Below are 22,953 nucleotides of genomic sequence, written 5' to 3'. Positions count from 1 at the left end.
ATGTCGGAGGCTCCGCAGAGACACAGGAGTGCAAAGCCCTGAATACGGGGTACGAGCCTAGTATCTGGTCCAGATTAATGGCAAACTGACCGGCCATGAGCTGCAGCCAAAGAGCGCGGGATGCCCTAGTGAAGCATGTTTCTCACATCCTCTAGAGCTTTGAAGGTCAGTAGCCAGGTTTTAACCTAGCAGCTCTCCCCCCACTTTGTGTCTTTTTGCCCCATGTTGGCATTGTGTCCACAGTAGCATTTGCTTTTGGTAGAGTAGGGTTTGGCCAGAAAGGTTTAGTTTGACGCAGTTGGCCAGCTTAAACATGTATTGCAATATGTGTGAACTAAAAATCTCAATGTTTATGGCAAAGTTTGCTGGAAAGGATATATAGCAGTGTGCAGAGGGTTGTTCCTGGATCTTCCCATGTCTGTGTGGAGCACAAAGGTGCCATTTTACAAATGTGACAACGGTTGCACTGTAGGCCCTAGTGGAGCTCTGACAGAGTCCTCTTTGGGCTACTTGTTGGGATTTCTTGAAGGTGAAAGTCAAGCTTTCGCCTGTAGCCTCTAGAGGTTCTCTAAAGGTTGGATGTTTCTCTGGATAATCTGTTGTAGAGAGGAGGAGAGCTTGGTACCAAAGCCAATGTCTGAGACAGGGAACCAGCTCAGCACCAGTGTCCTAGACAGTAGCGTCCTAGGCCCTGAAATGGGGGATGAACTCCTCGCTAATGTTGGAGGCTCTACAAGACAAGTGTGAGAGGCCCTGAAACAGGGGATAAACTCCACTCTGATGTCGGAGGCTCCGCAGAGACACAGGAGTGCAAAGCCCTGAATATGGGGTACGAGCCTAGTATCTGGTCCAGATTAATGGCAAACTGACCGGCCATGAGCTGCAGCCAAAGAGCGCGGGATGCCCTAGTGAAGCATGCTTCTCACATCCTCTAGAGCTTTGAAGGTCAGTAGCCAGGTTTTAACCTAGCAGCTCTCCCCCCACTTTGTGTCTTTTTGCCCCATGTTGGCATTGTGTCCACAGTAGCATTTGCTTTTGGTAGAGTAGGGTTTGGCCAGAAAGGTTTAGTTTGACGCAGTTGGCCAGCTTAAACATGTATTGCAATATGTGTGAACTAAAAATCTCAATGTTTATGGCAAAGTTTGCTGGAAAGGATATATAGCAGTGTGCAGAGGGTTGTTCCTGGATCTTCCCATGTCTGTGTGGAGCACAAAGGTGCCATTTTACAAATGTGACAACGGTTGCACTGTAGGCCCTAGTGGAGCTCTGACAGAGTCCTCTTTGGGCTACTTGTTGGGATTTCTTGAAGGTGAAAGTCAAGCTTTTGCCTGTAGCCTCTAGAGGTTCTCTAAAGGTTGGATGTTTCTCTGGATAATCTGTTGTAGAGAGGAGGAGAGCTTGGTACCAAAGCCAATGTCTGAGACAGGGAACCAGCTCAGCACCAGTGTCCTAGACAGTAGCGTCCGAGGCCCTGAAATCGGGGATAAACTCCTCGCTAATGTTGGAGGCTCTACAAGACAAGTGTGAGAGGCCCTGAAACAGGGGATAAACTCCACTCTGATGTCGGAGGCTCCGCAGAGACACAGGAGTGCAAAGCCCTGAATATGGGGTACGAGCCTAGTATCTGGTCCAGATTAATGGCAAACTGACCGGCCATGAGCTGCAGCCAAAGAGCGCGGGATGCCCTAGTGAAGCATGTTTCTCACATCCTCTAGAGCTTTGAAGGTCAGTAGCCAGGTTTTAACCTAGCAGCTCTCCCCCCACTTTGTGTCTTTTTGCCCCATGTTGGCATTGTGTCCACAGTAGCATTTGCTTTTGGTAGAGTAGGGTTTGGCCAGAAAGGTTTAGTTTGACGCAGTTGGCCAGCTTAAACATGTATTGCAATATGTGTGAACTAAAAATCTCAATGTTTATGGCAAAGTTTGCTGGAAAGGATATATAGCAGTGTGCAGAGGGTTGTTCCTGGATCTTCCCATGTCTGTGTGGAGCACAAAGGTGCCATTTTACAAATGTGACAACGGTTGCACTGTAGGCCCTAGTGGAGCTCTGACAGAGTCCTCTTTGGGCTACTTGTTGGGATTTCTTGAAGGTGAAAGTCAAGCTTTTGCCTGTAGCCTCTAGAGGTTCTCTAAAGGTTGGATGTTTCTCTGGATAATCTGTTGTAGAGAGGAGGAGAGCTTGGTACCAAAGCCAATGTCTGAGACAGGGAACCAGCTCAGCACCAGTGTCCTAGACAGTAGCGTCCTAGGCCCTGAAATAGGGGATGAACTCCTCGCTAATGTTGGAGGCTCTACAAGACAAGTGTGAGAGGCCCTGAAACAGGGGATAAACTCCACTCTGATGTCGGAGGCTCCGCAGAGATACAGGAGTGCAAAGCCCTGAATATGGGGTACGAGCCTAGTATCTGGTCCAGATTAATGGCAAACTGACCGGCCATGAGCTGCAGCCAAAGAGCGCGGGATGCCCTAGTGAAGCATGCTTCTCACATCCTCTAGAGCTTTGAAGGTCAGTAGCCAGGTTTTAACCTAGCAGCTCTCCCCCCACTTTGTGTCTTTTTGCCCCATGTTGGCATTGTGTCCACAGTAGCATTTGCTTTTGGTAGAGTAGGGTTTGGCCAGAAAGGTTTAGTTTGACGCAGTTGGCCAGCTTAAACATGTATTGCAATATGTGTGAACTAAAAATCTCAATGTTTATGGCAAAGTTTGCTGGAAAGGATATATAGCAGTGTGCAGAGGGTTGTTCCTGGATCTTCCCATGTCTGTGTGGAGCACAAAGGTGCCATTTTACAAATGTGACAACGGTTGCACTGTAGGCCCTAGTGGAGCTCTGACAGAGTCCTCTTTGGGCTACTTGTTGGGATTTCTTGAAGGTGAAAGTCAAGCTTTCGCCTGTAGCCTCTAGAGGTTCTCTAAAGGTTGGATGTTTCTCTGGATAATCTGTTGTAGAGAGGAGGAGAGCTTGGTACCAAAGCCAATGTCTGAGACAGGGAACCAGCTCAGCACCAGTGTCCTAGACAGTAGCGTCCTAGGCCCTGAAATAGGGGATGAACTCCTCGCTAATGTTGGAGGCTCTACAAGACAAGTGTGAGAGGCCCTGAAACAGGGGATAAACTCCACTCTGATGTCGGAGGCTCCGCAGAGACACAGGAGTGCAAAGCCCTGAATATGGGGTACGAGCCTAGTATCTGGTCCAGATTAATGGCAAACTGACCGGCCATGAGCTGCAGCCAAAGAGCGCGGGACACCTCCAGCACTGTGGCAGGGGGGACACCTCCAATACTCGGACAGTGGGGACACCTCCAGCACTGGGGCAGGGGGGGCACCTCCAATACTCTGACAGTGGGGACACCTCCAGCACTGGGTCAGTGGGGACACCTCCAGCACTGGGGCAGGGGGGACACCTCCAATACTCGGACAGTGGGGACACCTCCAGCACTGGAGTAGAGGGGACACCTCCAATACTCGGACAGTGGGGACACCTCCAGCACTGGGGCAGGGGGGACACCTCCAATACTCGTTCAGTGGGGACACCTCCAGCACTGGGGCAGGGGGGACACCTCCAGCACTGGGGCAGGTGGCACACCTCCAGCACTGGGGCAGGGGAACACCTCCAATACTCGGACAGTGGGGACACCTCCAGCACTGGGGCAGGGGGGACACCTCCAATACTCGGATAGTGGGGAAATCTCCAGCACTGTGGCAGGGGGGGCACCTGACACCTCCATCATGGGGAATACCTCCAGCACAGGGGCAGGGGGGACACCTCCAATACTCGGAAAGTGGGGACATCTCCAGCACTGGGGCAGGGGTGGCACCTGACACCTCCAGCAGGGGGGATACCTCCAGCACTGGGGCTGGGGGGGGGCACCTTTAATACCAGGGGCCACTCCAGTACTGGGGGGGGCAGCGGCCACCTCCAATGCTGCAAAAGGGGTGGACACTGCCAAATCCAGGACAGAGGGGATACCTTCAATATGGGGAAAGAGGGGACACCTTCAAAACTGGGAAGGGGGGGGGGGGGACATGGAACATCTGACAGCTCTAATACCAGGACACATCCAATTCCAGGGGCCACCTCTCCAGTACACCAGGATGGGGGGGACACTTGACACCTTCACAACCAGGACAGGGGGCAGATCCCCTCCAGTACACGGGGGCGATATTGGACACCTGAGATAATAGGACAAGGATAACATCTCCAATACCAGGGTGGAGGGGGACCTGACGTCTCTTAATACTGCAATGGTGGGGAGGTGGAGGAACATTCAACACCAGGGAGACAACACTTCCAGTACTGTGATGGAGGGGACACCTCCAATACTGGGGCAGGGTAGAAAAGTGATAACTCTAATACCAGGGGGATACCACCATTATTGGGACGGGGGCATCTGATACATCCAGTAATGGAATGGGGGAGGGGGCGGCATTTTAAATATCACAGAGACACTGCCATTTCTTGGGTGGGAGGTTCCCCACCAATACCTGGATGGGGGAAGGTGGTACACCACCAATACCAGGAACTCTCTAACACCAGGGAGACACCTCCAGTACTAGGATGGAGGGGACACCTAACACTAGGGGCACACTTCTAATACTAGGATCCCTCCCAACACCAGGGAGACACCTCCAATACAAGGACAAATGGGACACTGCCAACACCAGGACAAGGGGTAGGGACACCTGACACCTCCAGTACCTGGATACGGGGTAATATCTGACACCTCCAATACAAAGGGGACCCCTATAGGACTGCTACTAATGATTGTTTTCATAATCGATTAGTTGGCCAATTATTGCTTTGATTAATCAGATAAAAAAAAAACCTTGACAAAAGTGTGGTGTATAATTTAGTTAGTATGTAAAGTTTAAAATAGACAATTTCTTGGATATCAATATGCAGTGGTAAATATAAATAACCAGCTATGTGGTTAAGGAACAAGATATCTTATCCACTCTGAGAATGACAGAAGAGACTTATATACTATTAGAGGTTGAATCTGGTACATATCAGACTCCATTTTTATTTAACCACTTCAAGTCCGGACACTTTTGCCCCCTTCCTGTCCAGGCCAATTTTCAGCTTTCAGCGCTATCATATTTTGAATGACAATTGCGTGGTCATGCAACACTGTACCCATATGAATGTTTTTTAGCATTTTTTTGAGACCAATAAAGCTTTATTTTGGTGGTATTTATTCACCACTTGGATTTTTTTTGTTTTGCTATGTAAATGAAAAAGTCCAAAAATTTTGAGTGTTTTTCTTATAAAATTTTTCAAATAAATATTTCATCATAAATCTTGGCCAAAATTTATTTTGTTATCTTTTTAGTAAAAAAAAAGCCAAATTAGTTTATAACCAAAAATTATCATTTTAAAAATTTTTTTACATTTTTTTATTTTTTTTTTTGCATACTGTCACTCTAGCAGTACAGTGTCACCATGGTGACACTGTACTACTTGTGGGGGATGATTTTTTATTTTTTTGTTTACATTGATTGCTTTTATACCCATAAAGGCTGTAAAAGCAATCATTTCTCCGTCTCTCTGACTACATTCTTGCATCCATTGAGAACTACTGTGTGAGCTGTGATTGGTCCCAGCTTGTCACATGGTACAAGGCTGTTCACAACAGCCTTGTACCATGTGATCTCTGTGATCATTCACAGATTTCACACGTAGTAAGCAATGATGTCAGAAGTGACATCTTACTTACTCCTAGATTGTTAGCTCCGTGGAGCAGTGCCCTCGAACCCCTCGTGTATTGTATTGTTACTGTACCCCACTATAATGTACAGCGCTGAGCAAACTCTTAGCGCTATATAAATACTGTATAGTAATAATACTTTGCATGTGATCACTGATTGGCCAAGCAGTGATCACATGATCGGGACCTCGCACAGAGGTTCCGTATGACGATCGGTGTTTCACTGTGTCCGGAGGACACAGCGGGCACCGGATCGTGGTGCTGTGCTATCCCAGGGAGCGCGCAAAAGCAGGGGGCGGGGAGGCCGTTTATAACCGGCCACTCGACCTTGCACTACCACAGTCCTGCCATTTATATACAACAGTGATCCTTAGTAGTGCCTGCTGAGCTCAATGTGGTGAAATTCCTGCTGCAGCATGTGTACTTCCCTGACTGCTGCGCTCCCAGCTTAAGGGGGAACAGTTGAGGGGTGGTAAAAATTTGACTCAACCGTAGCATTCCCCAACCCCCCCAGTGTAAATACACCATTACCACACCAGTGCAGCCAGTCAGTGTCCCTGAACATCGCTATGTCACATCTGCCCCAGTGTTGACGTAAGGTTTTGTTCACAAGGGGCTTATCGATGCATACCTTGTGCAAGGGCCATGTTTACCTGCACAGGTGCTCTGTGCATCCCATGCAGGCAGTCACATTGATTATTGGGACACAACAGCTGCATGGACACAGCCGCTTTTCCCAATCCAACATCAGTGCAGGTGCATGTCCCCGAAATCACTGTCTGCATTTGGGGCTGTACACCTGCAAGGATGTCAAACTGGGAGCAGGTGTTCTGTGCATCCCCATGCAGGCAGTCCTATTCGTTTGGGCGTTTCTGCTGTCCTTGTGCTCCAGGGCCTACATAAATGAGAGAGGTAGTGAGGAAATGAGATGCCTAATTTACACCCTTATAAAGCTTGAAGGTTCTACTTTGATTTTGGGCCCCCCCCCATGTGGGTAAGTTGTGAAAACGTCTCATGCATGTGCTATCCCCATACTAAGGAGGAGAAGCAGAATGTGTTGAGGTGTAATTGTAAGTGTGCCCATGCTGCTTATGTGAAAAAACTTTTTAAAATGACAACTTGGGGAAATGGTTTTTTTTTCTTTCATTTTCTGAACAATTACAACTTCAAAAATGTTACTATGCCTCTTACTAAATACCTTGGACTGTCTGATTTAAAATGAAAAAAAGGGTAATTTGGGGGGTATTTGTACTGTCCTAGCATTTTAGGGCCTCAAGAAATGAGTTGGGCAGTCAGTACATCAGAATTGATCATTTTATGGATATACAGTATATACCATAGTTTGTATGTAGTAGAATGTATTTTGGCCCACATTTATGAAGAAATATTCTTGGCAAAACTTTACAGACAGGAAATGAAGAAATGGCAAAAAACTTTTTTCCATTTTATATAGCGCAAAAAACAAAACAAAAAAAACAGTTGTGACTAAATGACTTAATACCACCAAAAGAAAGCTCTATCTGTCTCACAGATTGATATAAATTTCATATGGGTACAGTGTTGCATGACTGAGTAATTGTCATTCAAAGTACGACAGCGCTGAAATCTGAAAAATGGCCTGGGCAGGAAGGGGGTGAAACAGTCTGGTGTTCAAGCAGATAAAAAGTGTAACGTTTTGTATCTATAGTTGCTGCACTAAGCAAGAAAACTGTAAGATATAGAAACACAATTTATTTCCTACTGTAGCAAACCACTGGGCTGATTATTTTAAGTGACTTCTTATTTCTTTGCAGTTTTTTGGGAATATGGCTGCTAATCCTGAAAACGCTCAATTCTTGCCTTTACTAGAAACCTTGGAAGACACATCTACCTCACATACAGAACAGACAGATGCTTATCTTGCAATTGCAAAGTGAGTACAATTGCATTTTGGAGCTAGAAACATTCCAGATTGTTGCGGTGCAGAATATTGCAGTGGATGCAGGAATTGATTTACTAAGGAATACCTAGCCAATAAATGTTAGTGAACAAGGGGAGCTGTTTTCACTCAATACCAACTTTTCTAGTTGAACAGCCTATTCTTAAAGTGCATCTAAGCCACAAAAAAATGAATATATTGCAGCTTTCTAGTCCTTAGATGTGGCTGCACTAGTTTTCTTCCTTTATTTTTTCCCTGATGATCCTCCAGTAACAAAACTGCCGTAGGATGACAATGCCTACTCTTCCTTTTGTATCAGCAGAAACAAGACAGGACTACAGAATGCTGTCCTTCTCTTATTGTACATACCGGAGGGGAGTGCTTCTGTACACCTTAGAGATAATAGTTAGCAGAGTGCACAGTAAGTTATCAGCTCACGAGATTTCTAACAAGATCAACAGGTATTTTTTGCACTTATCAAGCAGATATAACAAAACCCTTTCAGGCTGAATTCACACTAGAGCGGACAGCTGCCAGAGTGCTTTACCTCTTTGGCAAGCAAATTCAGCTAAAACAACCCCATGGTGTATAATCTTCCATTCTGATCTTTAGAACTATTTAGTGGTGAATATTCCTTCAAGTAGAACATTATATTCCACAATAAAATATTTAGGGTAATGTATATCAGTTTGTGTGTAATAATTTGACATTTGTCCTCTTTGTAGCCGTCTTAGTGGAGAAGATGGGAAAGTTTTCAATGTCTTGGTTGGAAAGCAGTTCTCTCGTCTCTTTGAAGTTTTTAAGGTGAGAAGGATAAAAGTCTTACCTTTTGTGTATGATTTATCTTAACATAAAATGTGTGATTATTGGGGATGAGCGATTAAAGCTGATCTCCAGGTTTTAGTGAACTTTGAATAGTTTGGACCAAGCTAGTCCAAATGTACTGTTTACATCATTAACAGATGCAGCACCTCTATAAACTGTATGTAGCATCAGCTACATATGCGTTGCTGTGTTCAGGCTATGGGACTATGAATGAATACAAAGGTTCCTCAGGCTGAGGTGGAGACTGTGAGGGCACCCAACCGCCTGTGAATGGCTGAGCAGCACTCAATCCAATTTGACAGCTGCTGGAACACAGTGCTGTATGTGGCTGAGACGACATACCTGTTTATACAGTGCTCACATCCACTTCATCTGTTAAGTGAAGTAAATTTGTTTATGCCAGCTTGGTCCAAATGACTTAAGTTCACTGAAATCTGCAGTTTGATTTGAATTCACCTATAGTTGACACCCATACATTTTTGCGGAAAATCTCTCATGCAAGAATAGGGATCGTACTTGAGATTAGTAGTCATAGGTCTAATTTCTGGCTAACTGCATTCATAGTACATTTTAAGGTCTTAACAGGCGTAGGGTAACATGCATGCATCAGCAATCATTGGAAAATAGACATCTAAATGTCTGACCAGCATTTGTGCTGCCTTAATGTAATCTAGTGCTTCACCTTGCAAATAAGCCCTATAATTGAAGTAAGAAACTACATTTCCCAGCATGCAATGCAGCATTTCTGCATAGTGGGTGTGTCTCATGGGCGTGTCCTTGTTTTTGTGAGCAAACTGTCTACATGTGATCTGCTCTGATGGGCAGGGATTGGAGTGCAGAGAGGGTCTGTTGTCGTGACATACGACACTGTCGTGTTCTCAGGGTATTCTGGGGAAGCAGAAGTGTAGTCATTGCACTCAAATCCTGAAAAAAAAACAACAGGTTTTAATAGTACATCGGGTAAAATAAGTATTGAAAACGTCACCGTTTTTCTAGGTAAATATATATCTAAAGGTGCTATTGACATAAAATTTTCCTGAGTCATCTTCTAGGACAGCTTCACTTGAGAGATAGGGCTCCTCCCAGGAAACACCCGCTCCACCTTTTCCCCTTTATAAGTATCCTCTCTCCCAGTGGGCCCTCAGTATTAGTGTTTCCTCCGGCCAGGACGGAGCTACGCCCGGTTTGTTATTTTTTCCCCGGCTGCCTGGCGAGGTACAGAGGGCCCCTGGCTGAGGCCCCCCCTTCCTCCTTTCTCTAAGGATGGCAGGGACCTTGTGGGGGGGTTTTCATCCAGGCTCATCCTATGGACAGACCCTTCGGGGTGGGGGTGACAGACCCCGGATGGTCCCAGCGGGGCTCTCCAGGGGGGTAGAGCCCGCTCCGCCGACCTGGGCAGTGGTGCCTTTCCCTGGGGGGGCTGAGGTAAGTCCTACCTGTTCCAGGATCCCGGCAGCATGGCCAGGGGGTGAGGCTGTCGGGGTCAGGATGCCGCAAACACGTCACTTCCGGGCACGGGACGGCGTCACTTCCGGCGCAGGAAGCATGGAGCAGCGGCCGCCATGTTGGAAATGGGCGGCGGACCGCGGAACGAGCCCACACCACGGCCGCTTCTCCACCTGCGGCCGTGAGAGGAAGGTCGGCGCGCAGGGATCCCAGGGAGGGGGCGGAGCCCGCCAAACCCTGAAAAATCGCCGCACTGAGGAGGAGTTCGCGGCAGGATGGAGGCAGATCTGTCTGGGCCGGGGGAATCCTGCGGCAAGGTATTTGGCCGCCACTCACCCCCTCCCCCTTCCCCCCCTCCCCCCTCTGGGACCCTTGGGCACCCCCACACTCATCTCCCCCCCCCCCCCACTGCTGACTTTTTAGGGTGTTGGGGGAGTGCACGGGGGGCAATCCCTGGGGGGGGAGCCTCCGCGGTTGATGAATACCTATGTCTTCTTGTCCCCAGATGGGCCCACAGGAGGAGGATAGAGGGGAAAGAGAAGCTCCTTGCGAGCTGAAAAAGAAATGCGCCACTTGCAGAAAGAGGCTGGCGAGTTCCTGACGGAAGCAACTCTGCCAAGACTGCATAGATAAGCTTATCAAAAAGGAGTCTGGGTCCCTCTTTAAGGATTTCTTACAGAACATGATGCAAGATATGTCCAAGACTTTTCAGAGCTTTAGGGAGCAGAAGCAGGGACCGGCCCAGGACGAGCCCCAACCGGGCACTTCAGGCAATGCCCAGGGGGGGAAAAAGAGGAAGGACCAGGTAACTGTCGCAAGGGGAGCCGAACCATTGAGTACTTCAGACTCGGAGGAAGACGAGGTCGAGGATCATGACCCAAAAGCACAAAGATTCCTTTTTCAGGCAGAAGACACGGAGGGCCTTCTGAAAGTGATCTACGAGACTCTGGATCTGGAGGAGGAACAGCAGGACCCCTCTCTCCATGACCAGCTGTACGCAGGGCTACAAAGAGCAGCCGCACATTCCCAGTGCACTCTGCCCTATGGTCCACTATCAGGAGGGAATGGGAAGAGCCGGAGAAAAAGGCTTTCTTTCCCAAGAACCTTAAGAGGCGATTCCCGTTCAAGGAAGAAGACGCTTCCGTGTGGGAAATCTGCCCGAAGCCAGATGCCCCCCTTTCTAGAATCTCGAAAGCGATGGACCTGTCCTTCGAGGACAGCGGGTCCCTGAATGACCCAATGGATGGACTGGAAAGCGGATACATTCCTGAGGAGAGCATGGGAAGCATCCGCGGTGAATTTCAAGCCAGCAGTTGCGACGACGTGTGTCTCCAGAACTTTGGATGTATGGTTGGGGCAGCTCCGCTCGCACCTGGAACAAGGCACCCCGGCGGAGGAAATCCTGAAGTCGCTGCCTGTACTGGAAAAAGCGGTGGCTTTTATTGCAGACGCATCAGCAGAAACTATCAGATTCTTAGCTAGATCAACGGCGCTCATAAATTCCGCGAGAAGAGCTATCTAGCTAAAGTCTTTGCAGGGGGACCTTGCCTCTAAGTCCAAACTCTGCGGTCTGCCCTTCGAGGGAAAACTCCTCTTCGGGCCGGAACTAACTTCGGTCCTGGAAAGGTCGGCCGATAAAAAAAAGAAGAGCTTTCCAGTCCCCAGCAGGCAAGTAGGACGAAAGGGGTTTCTCCTCAACAGGCAGTACACGATGATTTCAAAGCCAGCGCACAGGCTGGGGCGCAAGGAGGGGCAGGAACGAGTCAAGGGGAAGGGGAGGTTTCCTCTTCAACCCCAACCAGAATAGACCCAAGACCCAGCCCAAGTGACTGGAGAAGCCAGGTGGGAGGAAGGCTGGGGCACTTCCACACACAATGGCTGAAGATCACCCAGAACACTTACATTCTAGAGGCCGTTCGCAGAGGTTACAAAATAGAGTTTTTAAGGCCCCCCCCTCAAAGATTCTTCGCAACACCCCTGCCAAGGGACAGGGAGAAGGCAGATGCATTGGTGGACCTCCTGGAAGGGATGCTCAGGCAGAATGTGATTTGCCAGCTGGAGGAGGAAGAGAAGGGAAGTGGGTTCTTCTCCCATTTCTTCCTAAGGAAGAAGTCGTCCGGTACCTACAGGATGATACTAAATCTGAAGAAGGTAAACAAGTTCGTGAGACCCAAGAAGTTCTGCATGGAGACCTTATACACGGTAAAAGAACTCTTGTCGCCAGGAGCATTCATGGCCTCAATAGATTTGAAAGATGCATATCTGCACGTCCCGATAAGGGAGGAATCGAGGAAGTTCCTGAGGTTTGCGCTGGAAGGCGCAAAAAGAACGATTCTGTTTCAGTTCAATGCACTCCCCTTTGGCCTGTCATCAGCTCCAAGGATATTTACCAAGATCCTGGCGGAACCCCTAAGAGTCTTGAGGCTGGAAGGAATAAATATCATCCCCTACTTGGACGACCTGCTTCTATTTTCAGATACAGAAAGAGGCCTGAGGTCCCATGTCGAACGCACAATATCTTTTCTAGAGAGCTTGGGGTGGTTGATGAACGAGGAAAAATCACAGCTAGTACCCTCCAGGAGGATCACGTACTTGGGGTACATCCTGGACTCCGCAAATGCTTGCTCATACCTGACAACGGAAAAAGCTCTCAAACTGCAGCAAGACACGAGAGCCTTCCAAAGGATGTCGACCTGCACAGTAAGGACCACAATGAAGCTAGTCGGGAGCATGACAGCCGCAATGCCAGGGGTGCAATGGGCACAGCTCCACTCCAGGGTACTACAGAATCACACCCTCTCCCACTGAGATGGCAGCCAAGCAGGTCTGAATTCCAGGATCTGCCTCACGCACAAGGTGAGGGAATCACTAAGGTGGTGGGGGAACATCCACACCTTGGAGGCGGGAAGGAAATGGAAGCAAGCCAGCCCAGTGAGGATCACCACGGATGCAAGCATGACCAGGTGGGTTGCTCATATGGGAGACTGCCTAGCCCAGGGCAGATGGGATGCAGAAAATTCAAGGAAATCATCGAACTACAAGGAGCTGTCGGCAATCTTCAAAGCTCTTACGGCTTTTCAGGAGAGGATAGAGGGGAGAGAAGTCCAGATTCTATCCAACAACACAACGGCAGTAGCATACTTGAACAGGCAGGGGGGCACGAGGTCCCCGAGGCTGATGGAATTGGCAGGAACCCTCCTGACCTGTGCAGAGAGGAACCTAGAGTCCATCACTGCGGTGCATCTAAAAGGGAATCTGAACCAGTTGGCGGACCAGTTGAGTCGGAAAGAGGTCACCCAGACAGAATGGTGCCTCAGCTGTCCAGCATTCAATCAAATATGCGCCAGATGGGGCACCCCCTCTACGGATCTCTTCGCCAACAGCCAAAATGTGAAGCTGGAGAGATACTTCTGCCTGCAGAAGGACCCCAGGAGTGCAGGGATAGACGCGCTAGCCCAGCATTGGGAAGGAAACCTCCTCTATGCCTTTCCTCCGTTCAGATTATTACCAAAGGTGGTACAGAAGATCCAGTCTTCTCAAGCCACGGTCATCCTGATTGCACCATTTTGGCCCAAAAGATCATGGTTCTCCCGGCTGAGGGAACTAAGCTTAACAGACCCATGGATGATACACCTTCACACGATTTACTTGCCCAAGGGGGAGTGCTACATCCTCACCCAGAAAGGCTGTCCCTAGCAGCGTGGCTTCTGAACGGGACAGGCTAGTGAAGAAGGGACTGTCTGAAAGAGTGGTCGCCAACATCTTGGACGGAAGGAAGAAATCAACAAACGCCATATATGATAAAGTCTGGAAGAAATTTTCCGCCTGGAAGGACAGGAACGAGGAACCCGGGCTCCCATCTTGCATACAATGCTTGAATTCCTCCAAGCCGGGGCGGATAAGAACCTGGCCGCTAATACCCTTAAAGTGCAGGTAGCGGCTTTGTCAAGCTTTCTGGAGTTGAGGTTGGCGGCAGACCCGTTGATAATCAGGTTCCTGAGGGCTATCTCCAGGCGCCGAGCCCCGTCCACATCGAAGTACCCCACATGGGACCTGGGCACGGTCCTGAAGAGCGTGCCTCCCCCGGACAGATCTGCAGAGCCGCAACGTGGTCCAGTTTCGCCAACTTTGCTAAGCACTACAGATTGGATCTGATTGGCAGCAATGACCAGGCGTTCGGCAGGAAGGTCCTACAAGCAAGGGGCCCACCCTAATGTATGTATTTCTATTCAACTCCTCTCAAGTGAAGCTGTCCTAGAAGATGACACGGGAAAACGCAGTTATTTACCTGTTAACTGTATTTCCAGGAATCTTCTAGGACAGCATAACTCCCTCCCGATTGCTGTGTGATTATGTACTGATGTCTAGGTATGTTATGAACCTGTGATGGGTTGTCTCTATTACCGTTTTTTATTTTATGCTTTCTCCTAGGCCTTCGGTCATATTCTTATACTGAGGGCCCACTGGGAGAGAGGATACTTATAAAGGGGAAAAGGTGGAGCGGGTGTTTCCTGGGAGGAGCCCTATCTCTCAAGTGAAGCTGTCCTAGAAGATTCCTGGAAATACAGTTAACAGGTAAATAACTGCATTTTCACTACATGTCAGTAATAATCCGTGCATACAAAAAAAAATAAATACTTCATCCAAAATCCTTGTTGGTAATGACAGCTTCAAGATGCCTCCTATATGGAGAAACTAGTCGCATTGCATTGCTCACGTGTGATTTTTGGCCCATTCTTCCACACAAACGGTCTTCTAATCTTGAAGGTTCTGTGGGCCTCTTCTGTGAACTCTGATCTTTAGTTCTTTCCATAGATTTCCATAGGACTGTGTGTGTAAATCGCACACGTTCCCGCAGCCGCACAAAAAGTGTGTTGCTTTAAGGAAAGTGGTGTCAAAGCACCATGTGATTTCTGTGCGTCCATGTTTTTAAAAAAGATTGCAGGAAACGCAGCTGTGCCCTTGCAAACGTGACACGCAGAACTGCGAAGTTGTGGAACCTACGCTTAATGATTAAGCTGCTTTTTAAGACCCGTGAGCTGTACTTAAAGCTATGGGGCTTTAAATTATTAATCTGCTAATTTTTCTTGCTTTTTAAAATTGAATTTAAAGATTGCCTCAATTAAAATAAAAAAAAAAGCAGTCCAGGTTATAGGCCATTTTATCTATTCTGTTCTCAGTTTAATTCTGTCTGATCCAGGCTGCGTAATTCCATGAATTCTGAGCCTGCAACATTGCAGCAGATTGCTGCGATTTTAGTTCCACCATTCCTCCCAAGCTCTTTCCATTCCTGTATTTTCCAGTTTAGGCACGTAATGTATGGCAGTGCTGTGCAAGTACCATTGATACTACTGTATATTACAATTGAGACTCTAAAAAGGTGACCACCGATAGTTGTAAAGCTTTCCACACACATTACAATCTTATTGTAGGGTCTGGGGTTTGATGGAACATTGTAGACTGAAATATCCTGAGGAGCTGACCAGGGGTCTTTCGTTTCCACTGAAAAAGAGAGGGAGGTGGGAGAGCCCTTATCGTGTACTAAATTCAGAAACAAGGGTAAAACGGTTCCACAATAAAAAGAAAAAGGTCAAAATGGACTTGCAGCTGTTGACTGGTCACCCAGCAAGGGGGGTGGGGGACATGCAGCATTCCTAGTGCACAGTGTGGACACGGTCTATGCCTCGGGCATTCCCGTTCTGTGGGGGTTCTCAGGTGGGTGAACGCATTGATAGGAAGAGCCAGCACATAAAAGGCTCTCGGTAGTTCGATTGGCTGAGGTGTCCGATGCGGTAGTTCATAATAATAATAAAAAAATGTATTTGGTGAAATAAAGTAATTGGATGTTCTACTAAAACAGACGACTCCTGCCTATCCTTTGATTTGCAGAGACACCCAATGTGGTTGTTCAAACTACTGATGGGCATTTTTTGCACTGACTTTCTGCCAATATCTTATTGTAGTCTTCTTTTGGATCTACCAATTATGTAATGCAAGGGCTTGATTGAATACAAACTGACTGGAAAGTTTAGGAAGGTTCTCCTATTATGTTTTGATGTATTGCAGTCAGATTGTAACATGTATGGTGACCCCTAGAGTATTGGCGTATTTCATGAGTTTTTTTTTTTCCGTTACTTCACCATAACTAATCCTTGCTTGCTTTACAGACCTGCCTGAAGCATCTGCCACAGCACCTGTGGAATCTGCAGCCACCCTAGACCTTGCTGCACAGATTAGTACACTTTCTTTGTTGGTGACTACAGAGGAGCTTGGAAAATATTCTGGAAGCCAGCTTTTTGAAATGCAGGAAAAACTTGGGACGATATCGAACAGCATTCTTCGGCATCTGCAGTCACGATGGAGTTCACCACCTCACGACAGCTCTGTTTAGTTCAGCTCCACGTGTCCTGTGAAATTGCCATTTATCAGGACGCTTTTACTTCCTTCTGATGAAGCATTTTTAATACAAAGACTGCCTACATTTTGTAAGAGATCCATCATGTTTTGTTCCTCTTTGAGTTGTACCACTCTATACACTGCTTCAACTAGATGTTATAACCTATTGATTCATTATTGTAGGTTTAAGACAAAGAATGAAAGTGTTATTTAAAACAAGTTCTTTATTGTATAGAGCAGTTCCAGGACAGAATGCTGATATTTCTATATCCCTGGTAGCTCTGTGATTGGTCACCCTTTGGGAGAGGATTATCTGGACGTGAAAGAAAAGATATTAATTTGCATGCCCAAAGCAACCAGCCAGATGTCACCTGAAGTTTTCAAGGTTCAAAGGTGAAACTTGTGGGCAGTATGTTAATTTGTTTCTTCCCTTCAGTTTTATGAAATTGTAGTGTACAATGCTATTTCTAAATGTTCACCTTGGTATTCTGCTTCTGTACCTAATATTGTAAATTTACTTTGGTGACATGTTTTCTTGTGGACTGGAAAGAGTATTTTTGGTAGCTTTTTGCTTCTGAAAGCTTTATTCGATACAAGTCTCAGAATACCACAGTATGCTAATTTTCATGTTGCCTTTGTTGTACTGATACACTTTGTCCTTTTTTTTTTTTTTTTGTAAATTCTGTAAATAGCCTCACTGAAGGTTACTAGTTTTGATAGTAATCCTCTCTGTACATATAATTTAAACAGTTGGTTCCAGCAGAATTCTTAATATTCACTTGCTGCATGTGTTCCTTTTTAGATCTAAAATGTAAAATGAAAACTATTAAAGTACTTTCTCAAGTTTGCAGTAATAGTTTTTTCCTTATGAACTGTTATGCATTTGTGGTATTTGTAAATGGGTGGCTTTGGAACTGCATTTTTTTAAATTGAACAATGCTGTATACAGATTCCATGTGAATGGGAACTGTGGATATCAATGGGAAAAAAAACTTTTATATAAAAATACAAATCAACCTGAAGTCTTTATAATAACAGACCAACAGAGAGGCTCAAAACCTGGCCAAATTAGACTTTAACCACTTGATCTCCAGAAGGTTTTAACCCCTTCATGATCATGGCACTTTTTTGCTTTTCAGAACTGCAGCTTTAACTAGCAATTTCTTGGTCATGCAACACTGTACACAAATGAAATGTATATAATTTCCCCCCCCCCCCCGGTTGTCTTCCAGGACAGACCTTGAACGATTGAGCTCCTTCAACCAGGACAGGAAACACATTGCTTCAAGCTTCTTAAGATGGTCCTACAGGAACATGGCCATTTTGTGTTTACTCTGTCTGGAAAAAGCATGTTGACTAGAAGAACTGCTTTTTAAGCAGCAAGCCATGTCTCAAGGGCTGCCCAGGAAACGTGCCCTCACCTGCAGTTCTTTACTTTTTGGCCTCAAGTCCCCTCTGCATCGGTGTAGGAATGTACCCGCTTCTACCTCTTTCCAGTGCCAGTGAAGGAGCTGGTTAGAATGGCATCCATCCTTGGCGCGTTTAGGTCAGTCAGGGCTGAGGGAGTGCCTTCCTGGAGGCCGGATGTGACGCAGCTAGCCTGGAAGATGCTGGGTGTCATGATTCTGGGGGATGTGATGTCCTCTCTGCACCAGAGGCTTCTGGTTTCGGCCTCAGAGGCGCAAGAGAAAGGGCAGGGCTGATGCTTATTGCTGGACGCCGACAGCATGGGCCAAAGGGTGCTGGGCGCTAAAGAATGCAGGGGACATCATGGAGGCTTCCTCCTAGGCTCCTGCTATAAAACAGGTAGAAAAGCGGGCTATATACAGTATATTACCAAAAGTATTGGGACACCTGCCTTTACACGCACACTGGCATCCCAGTCTTAGTCCGTAGGGTTCAGTACTGAGTTGGCCCACCCTTTGCAGCTATAATGGCTTCAACTCTTCTGGGAAGGCTATCCACAAGGTTTAGGAGTGTCTATGGGAAGGTTTGACCATTCTTCCAGAAGTGCATTTGTGAGGTCAGACACTGATGTCAGACGAGAAGGCCTGGCTTGCAGTCTTCGATCTAATTCATCCCAAAGGTGTTCTATCAGGTTGAAATCAGGACTCTGTGCAGGCCAGAGAGATTCCTCCACCCCCAACTCGCTCATCCATATTTTTATGGATCTTGCTTTGTGAACTGGTACACAGTCAGGTTGGAACATGAAGGAGCCATCCCCAAACTGTTCCCACAAAGTTGGGAGCATAGAATTGTCCAAAATGTCTTGGTTTGCTGATGCCTTAAGAGTTCCTTTCACTGGAACTAAAGCCAAGCTCAACCCCTGAAAACCACCACACCATAATCCCCCCTCCACCAAACTTTACACTTGGCATAATGCAGTCAAGCAAGTACTGTTCTCCTGGCAACTGCTAAACCGGGACACGTCCATCGAATTTTCAGATAGAGACGGTGATAAGTCCTCCATAGAACATGTGTCTACTGCTCTAAAGTCTGGTGGCAGCATGCTGTACACCACTGCATCCGATGCTTTGCATTGCACTTGGTGATGTAAGGCTTGGATGCAGCTACATGGCCATGGAAGCCAATTCCATGAAGCTCAATATGCACTGTTGCTGTGCTAATCTGAAGGCCACGTGAAGTTTGGAGGTCTTTTGCTATCGACTCTGCAGACAGTTGGCAACTTCTGTACACTGTACGCTTCAGCTTGCACTGACCCCGCGCTATCATTTTACCTGGCCTACCACTTGGCTGAGTTGCTGTTCCCACTTGCTTCCACTTTATCATAATACCACTCACAGTTGACCATGGAATATTCAATAACAAGGAAATTTCACGGATGGACTTATTGCACAGGTGGTGACCTATCACGGTACCACGCTTGAATTCACTGATCTCCTGAGTGCGACCCATTCTTTCACAAATGTTTGTAGAAGCAGTCTGCAAGCCTAGGTGCTTGATTCTATACACCTGTGGCCATGGAGGTGATTTTAACACCTAAATCCAATGATTTGGAGGGGTGTCCCAAATGTTTTGGCAATATAGTATATGTGCTGTGTGCTTTTGGTGGAGGTGGTTGGTACTTCTGGGGTTCCTTGAGGGGTGTCTCAAGCAGTCTTCTAGACATTTGTTTTTTGACATAGGCAGCACTGGGTGCAGGGGTGGTGCTCCTGACCTAATAAGGACCTGGCTTTTAACTTGGAGCCCTCCTCCCCTCTCTTTTTGTCTTAGGCTAAAGAGGATAAGTTCACCTCTAAAATAAAATGTGCTAACTGGAGCACTAAATTATCTTCTAATTATAACAAGTCTTTTGCTGCAGTGTATTTCTAACTTCTTGAAAGCAGAAGCTGAATCACCTTATGCAAAGTTTCTAAGTTCCTTTTAGAGAGCAGGTGCAGTGCACCTTTCAGGCATCTCTGATGTCAAATGGCCTACCACTTCTTCTAGTCAGCCTGATCATGTGCAATACTCCCTACTTCCAGTGGCTTCTGGCTCAGCAGAGTCAGCTGGTGTAGGGTATGCAGCCCAGGGATAGGTGACCCAGATTTCTGACTCAGATTCGGGACTGGAAGAAGGTCATGTGGAAGCAACTAAAGCGGCAAAGTTTAGGCACTCTCTAGAGGAAGTCTGACCTTTTTGGGGATTCATTTATACTGTATGAGACCTTTTGAGATTCAGGATGGGGTAGCTCCGCTCTCCAAACATGATTTAATGTACCAAGGCTTAAACAAAAAAGTCTAAAGTTTCTCCTTTCCAGTCATGACGGACATGATTATGAAGGAATGGTCAGAATCATGGGGGAGAGGCCCTGAAACAGGGGATAAACTCCACGCTAATGTCGGAGGCCCGCAGAGACAGAAGTGCCAAGCCCTGAATACGGGGTACGAGCCCAGTATCTGTTCCAGATTAATGGCAAACTGACCGGCCATGAGCTGCAGCCAAAGAGCGCGGGATGCCCTAGCGAAGCATGCTTCTCACATCCTCTAGAGCTTTGAAGGTCAGTAGCCAGGTTTTAACCTAGCAGCTCTCCCCCCACTTTGTGTCTTTTTGCCCCATGTTGGCATTGTGTCCACAGTAGCATTTGCTTTTGGTAGAGTAGGACTGGCCAGAAAGGTTTATTCAGACGCAGTCCAGATGAATACTACTGAATACTAGTACTAGCCATGCTGTACCCCGGATAAATAAGAACCTTCACAGACGGTAATCATGGAAGAATTATTTTATTATACAGTCACAGGAACAACACAGATGGATCTTGTATCAGGCCCTTGTTACATACAGGCCACTACACAACTTACTGGCCATTTTGATGGCGACAAATCCTTTGTAGGCGTCCTGTACCACGCCTTCATTTCCCCAGCTCTCCGCCATCTGCACAGACTGTTCATCATCCCCTGTAAGTAGATGACGGGACAGGAAAAAAAAAACCAGAAAAGGACTGCTCTCTCGGTCCCTGTCCCCTCTTCAAGTCCCTGGTCCCCCTCTCTCGGTTCTTGTCTTCGGTCTCTCCGATCTCCAGGGCTGCTGATAAAAATGGTAGAGCCGGCCCTCCTGTATCGGACCTGACCAGCTCAACAGGGGGCCCCGCCACCTGACAGGAGGGCTGGCTGTACTGCCTTATCACTGAAACCGATTCCACTGTGTCTCGGCCTGCAGCACAGCGAGCAGCTCCTCCTCCTCCTCCAGACAGCTTTTAGTTGCTGCAGGGAGCCACGGGAGGATCAGTTCCATTATCTGCACCCCCTCTGGCAGTTCCGATCACCCTGTGCCTCCCACCCCCACATTGTGATCACCCTGTGTGTCCCCATCCCCCCAAATCAAGTCCCCCAACCAATCATCCTTTGTGTGCTGACTCCAGAGGTGAGGGAGTTGGGAGTGGGGAGAGCTGTGAAATAACCTTACCTAATGCCCATCCCCCTCCTTCCCCAATCATAGAGCTCTGCCAGTCTGTCTACCTTACATTCCAGCTTCCTGCCCGGTTCATCCTCACACTGCTGTCTGCCTGCTATCCTACTAACTACACCTTCCTGTAGCCTGCTATCCTACTAACTACCCCTCCCTTTACCCTGCTATCCTACTAACTACCCCTCCCTTTACCCTGCTATTCTACTAACTACCCCTCCCTGTACCTTGCCACTGAATGCTGCTATCCTACTAACTACCCCACCCTGCCACTGAGTGAACGCTATCCTAACTACCCCTCCCTATACCCCGCCACTGTGTGCCTGCTATCCTACTAACTACCCTCCCTGTACCCTGCTATCCTACTAACTACCCCTTCCTGCCACTGTGGAGGGAGGGGGGTCCCTGTAACAGCAGCCCAGCCTCCCTGTCAGTCTGGCCCCCTTGTGTCTCTTAAGTTGTCCTGGAAGTCCACAGGAGGTCCATGCTGAGACTTGCAATCCCCCCGCCGAGCCCCGGGCTCCTCCTCACCCCCTGAAGACGGAGCTCATCTCTCTGGCCAAGGCTCTAACCTCCGGGAGAGAAGCACAGCATGTCCCCGGTCTGGTAACCTCCCGCCCTCACAGCACTTCCGGGAACAGGGTAAGCCACGCCCCTGCATGAAAAGGGGGCAGAGCTCTAGCAGAGGCACCTGCGCACACAGAACCTCCGTGTCACCCCATCCCCCCACCAGTTTCGATCGCCCTGTGTGACCCCATACCCCCCCCCCCCCCCAAGTCAAGTCCCCCAAGCAGTCATCCTTTGTGTGCTGACTCCAGAGGTGAGGGAGTTGGGGGTGGGGAGAGCTGTGACCGAACCATACCTAGTGCCCATCCTCCTCCTTCCCCAGTCATAGAGCTCTGCCAGTCTGCCTACCTTACTTTCCAGCTTCCTGCATTCTGCCCGGGTCATCCTCACACTGCTGTCTGCCTGCTATCCTAACTACACCTTCCTGTACCCTGCGGCTGGGTGTCTGCTATCCTACTAACTACACCTTCCTGTACCCTGCCGCTGAATGTCTGCTATCCTACTAACTACACCTTCCTGTACCCTGCGGCTGGGTGTCTGCTATCCTACTAACTACACCTTCCTGTACCCTGCCGCTGAATGTCTGCTATCCTACTAACTACACCTTCCTGTACCCTGCGGCTGGGTGTCTGCTATCCTACTAACTACACCTTCCTGTACCCTGCGGCTGGGTGTCTGCTATCCTACTAACTACACCTTCCTGTACCCTGCGGCTGGGTGTCTGCTATCCTACTAACTACACCTTCCTGTACCCTGCGGCTGAGTGTCTGCTATCCTACTAACTACACCTCCCTATACCCCGCCACCGAGTGCCTGCTATCTTAACTAGCCCTACCTGTACCCAGTGGTGTATTTTGGTATTGTGCTGCCCTAGGCAAGACGGCAGACAGGATACAGGAGACGGTCAGAGACTGCTGACATACTAAAGGAGATGATCAGAGACTATGGACAGGATACAGGAGACGGTGGACAAGAGACGGTCAGAGACTGAGGACAGGAGACGGTCAGAGACTGCTGACATACTAAAGGAGAGAGAGGGGGGGGGGGAGAGAGAGAGAGGGGGGGGAGAGAGAGAGAGGAGGGGGGGAGAGAGAGAGAGGAGGGGGAGGAGAGAGGGGGAGAGAGAGAGAAGAGGGGGAGAGAGAGAGAGGAGGGGGAGGAGAGAGGGGGAGGAGGGGGGAGAGAGAGAGAG

General features: G+C 48.0%; 1 long non-coding RNA gene across 1 annotated transcript; it reads left to right on the top strand.

Moving 5' to 3' along the window:
- The first annotated feature begins 4,048 nt into the window (after positions 1-4,048).
- On the top strand, positions 4,049-17,132 carry LOC149431228 (uncharacterized). The gene is made up of 2 exons (XR_016309354.1): positions 4,049-8,426; positions 16,061-17,132. It is a non-coding gene; the product is annotated as an uncharacterized LOC149431228 (long non-coding RNA).
- The last annotated feature ends 5,821 nt before the right edge of the window (positions 17,133-22,953 follow it).

Source organism: Staurois parvus, unplaced genomic scaffold (genome assembly GCF_062004578.1).
Source record: "Staurois parvus isolate SC_StPar_1 unplaced genomic scaffold, SC_StPar_1.0 ptg002337l, whole genome shotgun sequence".
NCBI lineage: Eukaryota > Metazoa > Chordata > Amphibia > Anura > Ranidae > Staurois > Staurois parvus.
The sequence above is the reverse complement of the archived record's forward strand: the minus strand, read 5'-3'. Positions and strand labels throughout refer to the sequence as shown.